The sequence below is a fragment of the Magnolia sinica genome, chromosome 16 (genome assembly GCF_029962835.1).
Source record: "Magnolia sinica isolate HGM2019 chromosome 16, MsV1, whole genome shotgun sequence".
NCBI classification, from domain to species: domain Eukaryota; kingdom Viridiplantae; phylum Streptophyta; class Magnoliopsida; order Magnoliales; family Magnoliaceae; genus Magnolia; species Magnolia sinica.
Genome location: NC_080588.1, coordinates 2,616,828 through 2,633,062, shown reverse-complemented (window position 1 = coordinate 2,633,062; position 16,235 = coordinate 2,616,828).

Sequence of the window (16,235 nt, the reverse complement as noted above, 5' to 3'; positions counted from 1 at the left end):
TAGCCCTAGCTAAGAGGTTTAGCCTAACATAATTATGATTGGGCTAAATCTCAAAAAGAAAAGAAAAGAAGAAGAAGAAAAAAAAAAACTAAAGAGAACAAACAAACTTTCTCTCCCGTGAAGGCTTCCCCTCCTTCAATCCTCAAAACCGAGACTTGTCCAGCCTCTACTCCCATTCCAGCCCAAACCCAAGCCACCTCCACACGCTGCCACTGTGCAGCAGCCAACCTAAACCGAGCACAGCTCCCACGTCCAGCCGTCGGCACCCAATTTCCGTCCTCCATGGGGAAGTTTTTCGCATAAGAGATTGTGTTGGAGTCGGAATAGAAGAGCTTTCGCAGCAACTGAGTTCGTCTGCGCAGTAAAAACGCAAAACGACTTGCGTTTGGAGTGTCTTTGCGGCGTGATATCGACCTACCTGACAATTCTGAAAGCTTGGCTAGGGTATTGGCCTCCCTGTGAACACAATGGACGGTATGGATCACTAAAAATATCGATGACCGTGGCCCACTATCGTCCGCAAATCCCGGTTTTCCCGAACGCGCGTAAGGCGTACGCAGAGGCGCTGACGTGTTCGGTGGGCCCCACAGAGGTATTTTCTAGAAAATCCACCCCGTCCATTGGATTCAGGACGAAATTTCGGTTAAGAATGGGTGGTCTTGAACGTCCATTGATGCGGCCCAGAGAAGAAATCACCCCAAAAATCGTTTTGAACGTCGCAGGACCGCCTGTTTGTGGCCTTTGTATCGCGCACATGTGCATGCATGGGTGTAAAAGTTTAACATGGGTTTGAAGAACTCATGACCCTCTACACGATGGATGGTTTGGATTTCCTACTAGAGCAATGTGTGGGGCCCACTAGCGTCCGCAAAAACGGACCGCGTCCGTTCGTCTCGCCGCGTGAAACGGAAATTCCGTTTTTGGGAAGAAGATGCGGGTCAGCGCTGCTGACCCGCTTTAGCTTGTTTGGTGCAGCTCGGGTACGTGTGTACCTCATATACACACGTTGTATATGTGGGGCCCATTGTGATGTTCTATCAAAATCCAAACCATCCATTTGTTTCCTCATCTTATTTAAACCGCCGAGACCAAAGTTGAGACAGTTCCAGATATCAGGTGGGCCCAGAATCAATGGTTTATGGGCTGATTTGTCAGTTGGGGCACTTCCATAGTGATCCGATGGCTGAAATTTGATATGTACGGCTAATTTATGGCCCTCAGGCCATGTATAAAGTTTTGAGCCAATCAGGATGGCGGGAACTATGTGATCTTGCATTCTTCACCAATTTCGGGCCTCTTTAATGTGAATGGCCTGATTTTCTCGGATCCTTGATGCATAATTCCATCAATCTTCGTCCCCTGGAGTCCGTCCCTTGCCTTGGGTATCATCAGAGCGTTAAATCCATGGTTTAAACACCCTTTTTCAGTTCATGCTTGTAAATATACTCTGCATCACAAATACAATTAAATCAGGCTATTAAACGGTATCATGCTTGTAAATCCATGAAATAAATGGGTCCGATATGCAATATTTGACCCTCAACACAACCCCCAACCAGCATTTTGCCTTTCGAAGTAGCGCAACGAGAGAATCGGCAAGCCATGCAAGGGCTGCAAGCTTCCATCGACCGCATAGCGGATCTCTTGGCGGAAAACCTAAGGCAACTCCGTGTTCCTGGTGTTAATCCTCCACCCCCAATTAATCGCCCGATCGCAGGATAGTACCGGACGGTGCATTCAAGGGTCATTCATGAGGAAGGGAGCTCCAGTGAGGAGGAGATCGACGACATAATCTTTCAACACCCCAGATATGGCGGCGATCGAGTAGATCGAACGGATCGAGAATTCAAGATGAGGGTTGATATTCCTAGCTTCAATGGCCAACTACACATTGAGGATTTTCTCGATTGACTTTTTGAAGTTGAGCAATTTTTCGATTATATGGACATCCCTGAAGCAAAGAAGGTCAAGCTTGTGGCCTAGAAGTTGAAAGAAGGAGCTTCAGCTTGGTGGGAATAACTGCAACTCGCGCGAACCAGGCAGACGAAAGCACCAATTCGCACCTGGCAGCGGATGAAGCAGCTACTACGTGCCCGATTCCTCCCTAGTGATTACGATCAGGTATTATTCCAACAATACCAAAATTATCGACAGGGTAGTCGGTCGGTGAGAGAATACGTAGAAGAATTTTACCGCCTGGCGGCACGTAACGATTTGGTTGAGACTGAATCGCAGCAAGTCGCCCAATTCAACGGTTGATTGCGTATGACTATCCAGGATCGGGTCCAGATGCAGTCCGTCTGGATGATGAATGATACGATCAAGTTGGCTACTCGGGCAGAAGTGCAACTTGAACGTCCTAACACACGGACCTATCTTACTGCAAGGATCCCTGTGGTAGGTTTGCCCCAGGCAACTGCATAGCCTAATGGGAAGGAGCTTGTAGGAGCATGCACTCAACCTCCTATGTTTGAGAGCCGAGATCAGGGAAGCGGGCAAGCTAGACCCTAAAGGGGCGTATCGACTACTGCTGGTCCAAGTAGAATCCCGAACCCCTATGCTCGGCCAAGGCCCGATAACTGCTATTGTTGTGGCCAACCAGGCCACCTATCAAATACTTGTCCCCAGTGAAAAGTGGCAAACCTCGCTATCAATGATGGCAGTACTGATAACGCTTATGAAGATCCAGATATTGAATAATAAGAGCATACCACCGAGGACAAGGCAGATGATTCAGGTTGGGTTCAGCAAGATCACGGCGAGTCGCTCGTCGTAAAGCGACTATTATATGCGCCAAGAAAAGAAGTACATCCACAATGGCATAACATCTTCCGCACTAGGTGTACGGTGAATCGAAAGGTTTGCGACGTGATCATTGATAGTGGGAGTAGCGAGAACATCGTCTCCAAGGTCATGGTGGAAAAATTACAATTGAAAACGGAGCGTCATCCCTCTCCATATACAATCGGTTGGATCAAGAAGGTCAGCGAAACAAAGGTAACTGAACGGTGCACCATATCCTTTTCAATTGGCAAACATTATAAGGATGAAGTAGTATGCGATGTGGTCGACATGGAAGCATGTCACATACTACTCGGTCGGCCCTGGCAATCTGACCGTGATGCCACTCATAAAGGGCGAGATAATATATATATATCTTCGTCAAGGACGGCCGAAAGACCATATTGGCTCCTATGGATCCAGAGGGACCACCTGAAACTTCTAAAGTGGAGGGCCGTTTTCTCTTAACCATACGGGACTTCGTGGAAGAATCAAAGGAAACAGGACAAACTTATGCATTAATTGTAAAAGGGGAAGAACTCGAGCCTACCAACATCCCTGAAATACTAAGGCCCCTGCTACATGAATTCAAAGAAATCTGGCCCGATGACCTTCCCGATGGGTTACCCCCCATGCGGGATATCCAACACCATATCGACTTTGTCCCTGGGTCCAGTTTACCGAATCGTCCCCATTATCGAATGAGTCCGAATGAGTGCGAGATTCTGCAGGGACAAGTAGAGGAGTTGATCCGTAAGGGTCTTATTCGGGAGAGCATGAGTCCATGTGCGGTATGACTCTATTAACTCCAAAGAAAGATGAGAGTTGGCGCATGTGTGTCGACAAATGAGCCATCAACAAAATCACCATAAAATACAGTTTCCTATACCACGGTTGGACGATATCTTTGGACATGCTAGAGGGTGCAAAAATATTCTCTAAATTGGACCTAAGGAGCGCCTACATCAGATTCGAATACGATCGGGTGATGAGTGGAAAATACCTTTAAAACCAAGGAAGGATTATACGAATGGATGGTCATGCCCTTCGGGCTTTCGAATGCGCCTAGCACATTTATGAGATTGATGAACCAAGTTCTGAAACCTTTCATTGGGCGGTTCGTTGTGGTTTACTTCGATGATATTTTGATATACAGTCAAGACGAAACCACCCATATGGAACACCTCAAGAAGGTCCTTCAAGTGCTCACTAAAAATAAACTGTATCTCAATTTAAAAAAGTGCAGCTTCATGACTGATAGCCTATTGTTTCTGGGTTTTGTCGTCACATCCACGGGCATTCGGGTGGATGAGGAAAAGGTGAAGGCAATCAGAGAATGGCCGGTTCCTACAAATATTCACGAAGTACGAAGTTTTCATGGACTGGCGACATTCTATCGTCGGTTCGTGAAAAATTTCAGTACCATTGTGTCACCAATCACAGATTGCATGAAGAAAGGGCAGTTTCAGTGGATTGACGAAGCCGACAGGAGCTTTGTCGAAATCAAGTGCAGACTATCCACGACCCCAGTTCTTGTACTTCCCAACTTCGACAAACTGTTTGAAGTCGAATGTGATGCCTCATATGTCGGAATTGGGGGAGTTTTGTCTCAAGAAGGTAGGCCGGTAGCCTTCTACAGCGAGAAACTTAGCGATGCACGTAAGAAGTGGTATACATATGAGATCGAGTTATACGCGGTGGTCCAGGCACTGCGGCACTGGCGACATTATTTGATTCAAAGGGAATTCATACTTTACACGGACCATCAAGCTCTCAAATTCATTAATAGTCAAGCTAACATTAACCGTGTGCATGCTAGATGGATCTCGTTTTTGCAGGAATTCACGTTCGTACTAAAACATAAGTCAGGGCAACAGAACAAGGTGGCTGAGAGTCTCCGCGCAACTTTGTTAGTCACTATGAGCAATGAGGTTGTCGAGTTCGAGCACCTCAAAGACATATATGCCGATGATGACGACTTCAAGGACGCATGGGTTAGATGCCAAGAAGGTCACCTCGGCGACTTACATATGCAAGACAGGTTCCTTTTCAAGGGAAATTGATTGTGCATCCCAAACAGTTCGCTAAGGGAACCGATAATCCAAGGGCAACATGGAGGTGGCCTCAGTGAACACCTTGGGTGAGACAAGACGCAAGCTCTTGTGGAAGAACGGTATTACTAGCCACAATTGGTACGTGATGTGGGAAAGGCAATCCAATGTTGTTATATTTGTCAGACCTCTAAGGGGCAATCTCGTAATACGGGCCTCTACACCCCGTTACCCGTGCCTGACGGCCCTTAGGAGGATTTATCTATGGACTTCGTGCTTGGTCTCCCACGAACACAACGCGGCATTGATTCAGTGTTCGCGGTAGTAGATCGTTTCTCCAAGATGACGCACTTTATTCCATGCAAGAAGACTCTCGATGCAACTCACATGGCGAATCTATTCTGCAGAGAAATTGTGCAGCTACATGGGGTTCCCAAGACTATTACTTCTGACCGTGACACGAAGTTCATAAGCCACTTTTGGCGGACTTTGTGGACTCGATTCGATACACGACTTCTGTTCAGCAGCGCCTACCACCCACAGATTGACGGTCAAACTGAGGTTGTGAATCGCACGTTGGGAAACCTCCTTCGATGTATTTCAGGAGAAAAACTGAAACAGTAGGATTTAGCTTTGTCTCAAGCGGAGTTTGCATTCAACAACATGGTAAACCGCTCGACAGGAAAATCCCCGTTCCAAGTTATTTACGGACGAGTACCTCACCACAAGTAGACTTGGTCCCTCCGCCCAAACTCCCAGGCATGAGCATTGCAGCAAAACATATGGCTGACAAGATCATGGGCATTCATGCGGAGGTACAAACCAAGCTATATGCCTCGAACGAAAAGTATAAGGAGCAAGCGGACAAGCATCGGCGACAAAAAGTGTTCGAGGTGGGCGACCAAGTAATGGTCCATCTGCGCAAAGAACGATTTCTGACCGGAACGTACAACAAGTTGAAGAATAAAAAGATTGGACCGGTACCAATCATCCGAAAGATCAATGATAACACTTATATTGTTGATCTTCCAGATGACATGGCGATCTCACGGACTTTCAACGTCGCGGACCTGACCGAGTATCATGAACTAGCGTATGATGAGAACTCGAGGACGAGTTCTTTTGAAGTGGAGGGGACTGATGTAGAGCGGGTCGCGGACAGTTTCATGGCCAAGATGGATCAGAAAAGGCCCGGTCGACGATAGAAGTGATCCGGACCGTCGGACCTTAGATCGGGCGTATCTCGCAATCCGGAATGAGTTATCTGACGTAAAATATATGATTTTGGGGTAGAACGAACTACTTTAGCCAACCAACCCGCTACGCGGTGTTGCGTAGCCCGGAATTGTGAAAAACCCTTGGATTGACGGTCGTTTCCCTATTTTAATTTTGTTTTTACTATAAATAGTAAGTTTTAGTTTGATTATAACTCTTCATCCGTTGGGCTTTAGGAGTTGCGCCCAACGTGAAAAGAGCTTAGAATAATTAGGAGAACGGTTTGGTGAAGCCAAATAGGACACTTACTATTTTTGGCCGAAAACCTTGCGCACTAGTAGACATCACGACCGTCTATAAATAGTAAGTTTACTATTTATAGTAAGTCGCGGATTCTAGGAGTTTGAGTTGTAGTTTGATTATGATTTCTTTCCCATTGCTTGATACCCTTATTTAAAGGGTTGTGAACTCGTTTTAATGATGCATCAATCAATTTCAAATTTATTAGAATTTATTTCTATTTTCTTCTTTCTTTCCTCGTGGATTCGAGAAGTCTCTGTGAGGAGTCCAGAGAAGTTCCGTGGATTCGGAATAGTTATCCTCTTGAGGAAGACCGTGCTCGACCTCACGTCCTCCCCTGCATCAACGACTTGGTCGGGTCGACTAGGCCCAACTGGTCTAGTCTCGAGTCGAGTTATGATTCACCTGATTCTGGGGTGACCCGCTTGAGATGGGCAAGACTCATGGCGCCGAACTCTCTTGGATTCAACTGAGTCAGAGTCGGCTCAGATGAGTTGCATCCAACCGTAAACCAGAGTGGTGGGCCACTATTTTCAATGGGTCAGAACTGGGCCCATCTTCCGAGCCATGAGCTTAGGCCTGGCCTAAAATTCAGGCTCAATATTTACATGGGTTGGGTTTACCAAGGCCATGCTCGAGCCCAGCTTGTTGATGGACCTCCATTCCCCAAGGACTAGATCCGAGTAAGAGTTTTAGGCATGATAACTGAATGGGCCGGCCCATTTGGGCTGGTGGGGCCTGATGAATGTTCTAATCTGCGCATGTGTGTGAAGCTTGCACTGTTGCACATATCATCGTGATTGAGTGGGCCTAGTATCTCTTCCAAGTTGGGCTGTCGACGGGCCAGAACTTGGTTTCATCTGGCCCAACTTTGAACTGATCGGCTCGATTGAAACTTATGTTTTGCTCGACCCAAACCCGGCCCATTTACAGCCCTACTTTCGAGATGGCCCCACCAACTATTTCTAAATCTGTGGGTCCGTTTGGAGATGGCCCACTAACACATAATCCAAACAATGCTGTTTCTCGCATTTTGCTTCGGGCCGTTGGGCCAGGTGAAGGGTTCTTTTGGTCCTGATTTTGAATTCTTTGGGCTGGGATTATTTAAAAATTTTCATTTTATAGGCCCAGTGACGGCCCATTGAAAGCCCCGCGTTTGATGGACACATCTCAACACAATATATACAGGCCTTCAATTCTAACTGCGGAGCCTGTGGGGAATCCAGACCGTAGGTTTGTCAAGCCCCACCTCAGATCGAGGGCGTCCAAAATGTCTTAAATTGGAAGTGTTGCCTCTCGGTTTTCAGAATTTGATAGATTGTGCGGCTTGTTTTCAACTGAACATCTTTGACCCAAGTGTCAAGATTGGCAAATAAAATTTACTATATATGACTGGGATATGAGAAGAATAGTCGCTTATTCAGTCACTTATAAGATATTGTTTTAAATGATTAGGCAATTTTCGGAGGGGCAAGGTTCGTTTTCCAAAAACGGGTTGTACCTTGCCTTCCGTGTGAAAGGACTTTTAGATATGAAAGAAAAACAAAAGGAAAACACTTAAAAATCAACTACATAAAATAACTACAAAGCACTTAAAAAAAAAAACCATTCCACCTATGAGCATAGATATGAATTACAACTAAGGAGTTACCTCTACTAAAGTAGGACTAAGGCCGTGTTTGTTAATGCTGAATTTTTGCACTTAACACGGAATGTGGAAAATTTTCCGTGTTTAGTGGTGTTTGTTAATGCATTATTAACACGGAATACGGAAAGCGCTAAGTGGTTTTTCACTGAATTCTTTCTATGATAGGAGTCTGGCTTAATGGTGAACACGGAATGCGCTCTGTGATTTTTCATTAAACAAAATTTTTTTGCTTCCAAAAGTACCCCTTTTCAAGTTACTACCGGATTTTTTCTTTTAAATTGTTTGCCCAACACAAAATCAACCTTTGTGAAACTTCTTTATGCCCCACCATGATTTATGTGTTTGATCCACACCATCCATCAACTTTTTCAGATAATTTAAGGTGTGATCCAATAAAAGAAGCAGGTCCAATGATTAATTCGACCATGAGGTGGGGATTGAACGTCCACCATTAAAAACTTCTTGAGAGCTGGAGAAGTTTCAGATCAAGCTGATATTTGTGTTTTCACTTCATCCATGTAGGTTGGATGGTAAAAAAACATCACAGTGGCCCTTAGAAAGGTTTCAACGATGGATGTCACTTCCGATTTCACGTCCTCTGTTACCGCATGCGGACGAGTTTCTTTTCTATATTGTTGTGAAAAATATGTGGGGTTCACTTGTAATGATCTTCCAGAAGATCCACTCCATTCATCATCTTCAACACCCCGTGCTAACCCATAGTCCCAAATTTGAAGTAGATCCGATCTTCAGGTGGGCTGCACGATCTGCCAATGCATGACCCGTAACATTAAAACTTCTTTACGTTAAACTTGAATATTATCGTGGAGTTTATTGGATTGTTTGAAGTGGTATAATCCATTCTGTTCACTTAGATTGGCACAACATGTTAGGACATAGGTCAGGAAATGGAGCAGGTATATTGATCGGGTGGGCCACGAAGTTCAATAGAGTGTCAACGGTGGTATGTAATAGTAATGAGTATTTACAACTTTGCCAGCCACTTCTCAAGTAACTTCTGATGTTCGTTATGTCAAGGTGCGTCGTCCGAATGTCTTAAAATTTGTTGAACATTGCTCATTTTTCGTACTCTTTCCATCGGTCCAGTTTGGGCCTTGATCGACTATAGATGACCCACGTGCCTTTTTAAATGGACTAGCTCACTCGGTAATTCAAAATAATATTTTTACATATTTATTTGACAAATTTTCAGGTAGTTTGGGCCTATACCCTAAGCTCTTAATGATGATCGGTTTATCATGATATTCACGTGGCCCGTTTGGCGGATCTAACTACGATGGACGATCATATGACATGTTAAAACTAGGAAGACTTGATTGTTGGTATTCTAATGATGTATCCAGGTGATTGTAATGTCAGTTTTGTAAATGGATGGACATAAAGTGGGTTTCTGAAGTGATTAGGGGTAGGACTGGTATATCGTTAGATTCGAGTGACTTTTTCACATGTCTAAGTTTCTCAGATTGTAATTCTAATGGTGATTTAAGTATATTCATATGGTGTGAACAAGATGGACGGGTCATAATCTTGATCTGATAAGTGTACGAATGGATGTAAAGGTCAAGTAGCTAATTTACTACGATCTAAGGGTTGAAATTTGACGTATATGGTTAATTTATGATTATTAGGCCTGGTATAAAATCTCACATGAGACGGATTGTGGGAACCATGTGATCTGGAATTCAGGAGTCTAGGTCAATGGCATTTTTATACCATGTGATATTTTAATTTTCTATTAAGTACTTTATAGTATATTTGAATTAAATAAAATAATTTTATTTTCATTTAATAAAAAATAATTTCTTTATAAATGTAAAGCATTTCCAAAGAGGAGATAGATAGGGGCAAATGTGTCAAATTAACATATTTCAAACATTTCAAATGTTTGTTAACAAACAAATTGTTTCAAATTTAGTACTTAATTTTCAAACTTCAGCCATAGTTACCAAACAAGTTTTTTAACTTCAGATTTCATATTCAGGCTTCAGATTTTAGATTCAGACTTCAGATTTCAGATTCAGGCTTCAGACTTCAGATTTAACAAATGGGGCTCAGATTCAGGCTTTAGACTTCAGATTTAACAAACGAGGCCTTAGGCCCCGTTTGGTTGAAGTCTGAAAATTAAGTATTGAATTTGAAACAATCTGTTTGTTAACAAACATTTGAAACATCTGAAATATGTTAATTTGACACATTTGACCTATTCATTAGGTCATGTAGACGTGGATGAAGTGAAAACACAAATATCAGCTTGATCTGAAACTTCCCCAGCTCTCAAGAAGTTTTTAATAGTGGACGTTCAATCCCCACCTTATGGTCCAATTAATCATTGAACCTGCTTCTTTTATTGGATCACATCTTAAATTATCTGAAAAAGTTGATGGACGGTGTGGATCAAACATATAAATCATGGTGGGGCATAAAGAAATTTCACAGGTTAAAGGTTGATTTTGTATTGCGTAAACAATTTAAAAGAAAGAAAATTCCATAATAACTTGAAAAGGGGTACTTTTGGAAGCAAAAATTTTTTGTTTAATGAAAAATCACGGAGCGCATTCTGCGTTCACCATTAAGCCAAACTCCTATCACGGAAAGAATTCAGTGAAAAACCACTTAGCGTTTTCCGTCTTCGGCGTTAACAACGCATTAACAAACACCACTAAACACGAAAAATTTTCTCCATTCCGCGTTAAGTGCAAAAATTCAATGATAACAAATAGGGCCTAAGCTAATGATAAGAATCATAAAAGATAGATTATGCTAAGGATCATGAATGATAATTAATAAATTGATTGGTTTGACTGAAATGGTATAAAATACTTTGTTTAGTTGAATTCCTTTATTACTTACAAATTATCTTTAAATAGTCATTTAAATGTTTCTTCTCATGTTGAGTCGATTATAACAACTGCTTACTTCGGTACTACTATGGACTTTTTGATTCTTTTTAAACATGTGTTCCGGTTACCACTTTAGCACCACTTTTCTCTTGGCCACATTTCATCTTTCACCACTCCATGACACTCCACCTCTGGATGACGTATATTATCCAACCATTGTGAACATATCTTCTTAGAAGATCTGAATCATGTCATGTAATTCTCATATAATGATACATGTTCTTTTCTAATTAGTCCTTCCCAAAACAGTAAAAATTAAAAAAATAGGGTACAACAAGAAGATAATGCTCAACAATGATAGGACCTTCTGTATAGGTCATTTCATGACCGTCTCTTTGTAGATGCAAATAGAAAGGTTATATTGTTGAGGACATTTTGTACCCACCGTTTATCCATGGTAGGATATAACAGACCAATGGTCTTGATTATCTAACCATGGGCCCCACTTTTTTGCAGGCCACGTGGTCCCATCTAGTTCCTATTTATATAACGGGCACCCCACACCTTTACACAATACATGCAGATTTTCAGTTTTGACAAAGAGGGGCCCACGATCCAGGATTCCGTTTCAATGGATCGGCCATGGACAAAAATACCCCGAGATGCATGGAAGATCACAGTAACCGATATTGGGATTGCTCTTAGCACAATGTGGACCGCTATTATCTCTCTTCTTAACCTTATATCAACAGGGAACAATCGAAAGGTTAAAACTGCCTTAATGAGAAAAATTCTTTCGGGTAGACTAGATCCATGGTGCGTTGGATCAGACTAATGGTTTCGATTATCAATATATAGGCCACAATTGTCAGAATTTAAAACGTGCGTGTACATATCATGGACCGGTCGTATACCATGTAAACCCCAGCATATTAAAAAATCAAACCTAAATGGGTTCCCAGATCCAATCCAATTAGATCAGATGACTTGGATCCAGACCTGACCAAGTGGACTACAAATCCAGATCCAGATCCTGATCCAGACCCGAGGTAGATCAGGTCTGCAAGTTACCATATCTGAAGTCACAGTGTTGTCATATGCCATCCAACAAGTTCATTAGGTGAACCCATGTAACATTTTGGAAATTTTCGTACTAAAACCCTAATAGGTTCATTAACAGAATCATTTGAGGATTGTACTAGTCAAACTAAAATGATAAACCATATTAGAATTTGCAGATTTATAATATTTAGGGTTGAATAACTATTTCTGCAAATCATAAGCGGTTAATATGACGAACTTAGCTAATCCTAGTATTAATCGAGGCCCATGACTAGTACAAGAGATTAACTCCTCCAGGAAATGCCCCGATTCTCTGTATTAGATATAGACCACACTCGGTGATCCGCTAAATCCAAAACAATAGAATAAAGTCCGTTTTGTTGGGCTTAATGTTCATTGCGGATGTTGAGTTAGGATGATGCCGAGGATCACTTAACTTAAGCTCGCAAGTTGGGTGCATGAGATGTGCAAATGTCTTGAGTGATGACCTGAAATTTGAGTAAAATTAGCACCCCTCATTTGACCACGAAGTTGTAGCTTTCGGGCCGTTGTGTGACAACCAAATTTGCAGCATTAATCAAGATTATTACCCTGCCCAAATTCGTGTAGTTAGGGACCCGATCGACTCTTGGTCATCGTCAATCTGAATTAGGGCCCTCCCGTTTGATTGGTGCACCCAATCATCAGATTATTGTGTCAGATCATAAATCCTTTAGCGGGACACCTATCCTAGGGTATAGATCGCCCCCGTATACCTCCTGTAGGACCACATTAGTGTGAAATGACCTCTTATCTTACACCCCCTCCCCTCAAACGAATTTGGTGCCCGGGCTTTGAAATAGAAAAGAAAGATGAGAAATGGGTATGAGAGAATGATCGATCCGGAGAGATTGTTCTTTTGTTGTCCGTGCCGCAACCGAAATCCTCTTTGAAGCCTCCTGGTAACAACAAGGTAAAATCCAATTCTTACTCCTAAACCATAGAGCAGGTAGATGGACTTCCCCAAAATCCTTACAAGTCATTAGTAATTGTTCAAGTCACACTGATTCCCCGAAACCCTAGCCCTAAGAGCGCTAAGCCAGACGACTCATAGGTGCAGACTATTATTTATAGGTTGTCGTTTATCGAGTCTTAGCTATCAATCAATGATTTTTGCTTGTGAATATGTAAATGCATGCTAACTTATGTATGTTTTGACTTTTATTTCATAAAATGTTATTTTCAATGCAGTGATGCTTACATGTTTGATGAAATGACTGAATGAGTAAATTGCTAGGTTTAAGATTCATGCTTTATTCTTGTAATTATTGTTGCCGGTTAGCTAATTTTGTCAGAGATTTAGGACTACTTGAGTAGTCGAGTTAGTCGGTAAATTACAGAATATCGGGGTAGCCCGAGTTAAGTCGGCCATCCCAGACTCGTTCGATTGATTTAGGCCAAAATGGACGACTGATAGTAGCTGGACTACATGGGATGCTTGCACCCAATACTGGTTGTGTCGGGGTTTACCCAAGTTAATTGAACACATCTAACAACTGATTAATCGCGTATATTCACAATGTATGATCACGACTGCCTAAATTTGAAATACCCCATATCTTTTAAAAAAGTTTACTGATAGCTATTAGTGATACGATCCACAAGTCGCATGAGCCGAGAATGGTGGTATGAGATATTGTGTTTGTGTTACTGGCCTATGCTAGGGTAATGAGCCTCCCCGTAGTGACCATGCGCGATGTTATTTACAACTTGTCTATCATATATGTTCAATTGGGAGTGATGAACCCAAGTAGATTAAGGGACATAGGCAAGGGGCCACTACGGTAGTTCCGTGCCTAGTGATCTGGATGAGACTAACGATCAAAATAGATGTACTCTAGCTTCCCCAATATGTTAGACGAATAAGACTAATTAACTACTCAGCTAAACATCAACATCTACCACATTGCATTAGATTAGGTTGTGGTGATTTGGTGTTGTAGTCACGTGATGAGAGTGTAACATTCGCGAAATAGGCGTTGAAGTTGCTTGTGAGGAAGTGTTGGATTGTGAGAGCATGCATCATTTCATAATCTCATTTATGTATATTAACATGAGTATTAAGGAATTAGATGTTTAAATGCTTTATTATTACATGTGCTGAGTAGATAACATGCATAACTTAAAACTGATGAAACCACCGAGTTGATCACTCACTTCCACATTAGGACTGTTTTAAAACATCAACCAGATGATGCTTTAGATGCAGGTATCACCGAAGTTGACCCGTTGGAAGAGGCATACATAAATTCAGATGAGGAGTTTTTTTACTTCCAGCTATCGGATGGACCAACGTAGCGGATGCGCTACTCAACTAGGAGTGTCATTGTATTATATATTGAGCCTTAATTGTGGACCCGTACTTTAGATACATGCATGCTACTTGTTTAGTTGATTTACTCGATTCCGATCCATTTATTTCATAATATATTTCAATTTCTAGTTTATTTCTATATATGTTTCCATGCTGGCTTGGATATTAGGCTAAATGTGTCTAAAGACTAGACTTCCGCAAAGCACAAGTAACTCTCAAAAATATCGAAAATTGTGTACGTGCTCAACTCCTGAAATTTGGTAACAACTCCCCATGTTGGAGATGTTACCACCCACCAAGATGAAATATCGTCCAAAATCTTCCGAAAAATCAGCTTGATCAAAGGACCGCACATGGCCCACATAATGTTTGCTGATTTATGTTATGTAAAGTGAACATGAGGTGACTTAGCCAATGGACGGAATGGATGTCACACAAACACCACAGTGGGCCTCACAGAGCTCGATGCTTTGGAGGATTCTACCCCAAACAAGGACAGTCCTGTTAAATGATCAACTATAGAAACGAGCTTCAATGTGAACGGAGGCCCACATGAAGTTCCTGCCTGGGCCCCACCGAGATGTCCATGATAAATCTACCCCGTCCATCAGTTTCTCCACTTCAAGTTAGGTCATGATCCCCAAAAAAATGAGCCGAAGACATTAGGAAACAATGGAGGATAGAAATGCCCACCATTGAAACCAGTAACAGGGCACACCATGATGTTTATATGCCATCCAAACCATACATTCTCACTGAGGGTGAACCGAAAACACAAACATTAGCCTGATCCAAAACTTGCTTGTTGAATTGACGGTCAGGATTCCATCTCCACTATTTTCCAGTAGTGTGAACTTCAAGAGTTGGATCTGCCTCATTTTCGGTATCAGGCCCTAACATGAGCGGGAGAAAATGATGGACGGTGCAGATTTATCAGAGTCACCTTTCTGGGCCTCACTCACCTTCTGGTAGACCAGCCGTTGGATCGGTGCACCTATTCGTTCACCCACATGCATCACATTGCCAATGACCCAATCACTTCGGTGGGCCACAGTGAATTGCAGCTTTATTTCATAAATACTGAGCCGAGTCCCATACACTCACTGAGTGAAGTCGGACCCAGCTAGCCAATGGAGTATAAACTACACACCCGAACTCTACCGTTGGATCTGGGTCTTTTTAATGATCCAAACCATTTGTATGATCGGCCTCACCATGGATGAGAAAATCACCCACAGTAAAAAATTTCAAACCTTTGATCATTCTTAGATCAGAACCATCCACTAATCCAAGGGTTGAAAGGTTATAATACCTTCAAAAGGTAGGTTTAATGCTAAAATGCCCTTTTAATTAAGCTAAAACCCAAACTCAATTTCTGTGTGTTTCAATACATACACTTCTCCTCAGACTATAATCTGATCCCCTAAGACCAAATAAGTACTAAAAAGTCCACTTGCCGAAAACCAAAACCAAATTAAAATCAACGGAACAAACCCCCTCCTCAGAACCAAATAAGTACTAAACCCTAAACCGAAAACCAATCTAAATCGACAGACAAAATACCCCTCATCCGAAATGAATATATGGAAAAAATTCCCCTCCGACCAAATAAGAACTAAAAAGCCTACTTGCCGAAAACCAATACGAATAAATGGGCAAAATTCCCCTTCTTTGACCAAATAAGTACTAAAAATCCCACTTGCCGAAAACCAATATGAATCTAGGAACAAAATCTCTCTCCAAAAACCAATCTAAATTAAGGGACAATCTCCCTCCAATCAAATAAGTACTAAAAAGCTCACTTGCCGAAAACCAATACCAATCTGAACCTATGGACAAAATCCCCTTCCGACCAAATAAGTACTAAAAAGCTCACTTGCCAAAAACCAATCTGAATCAATGGACAAAATGCCTGAATCAACCGACAAAATGCCCCTCCGACCAAATAAGTACTAAAAAGCCCA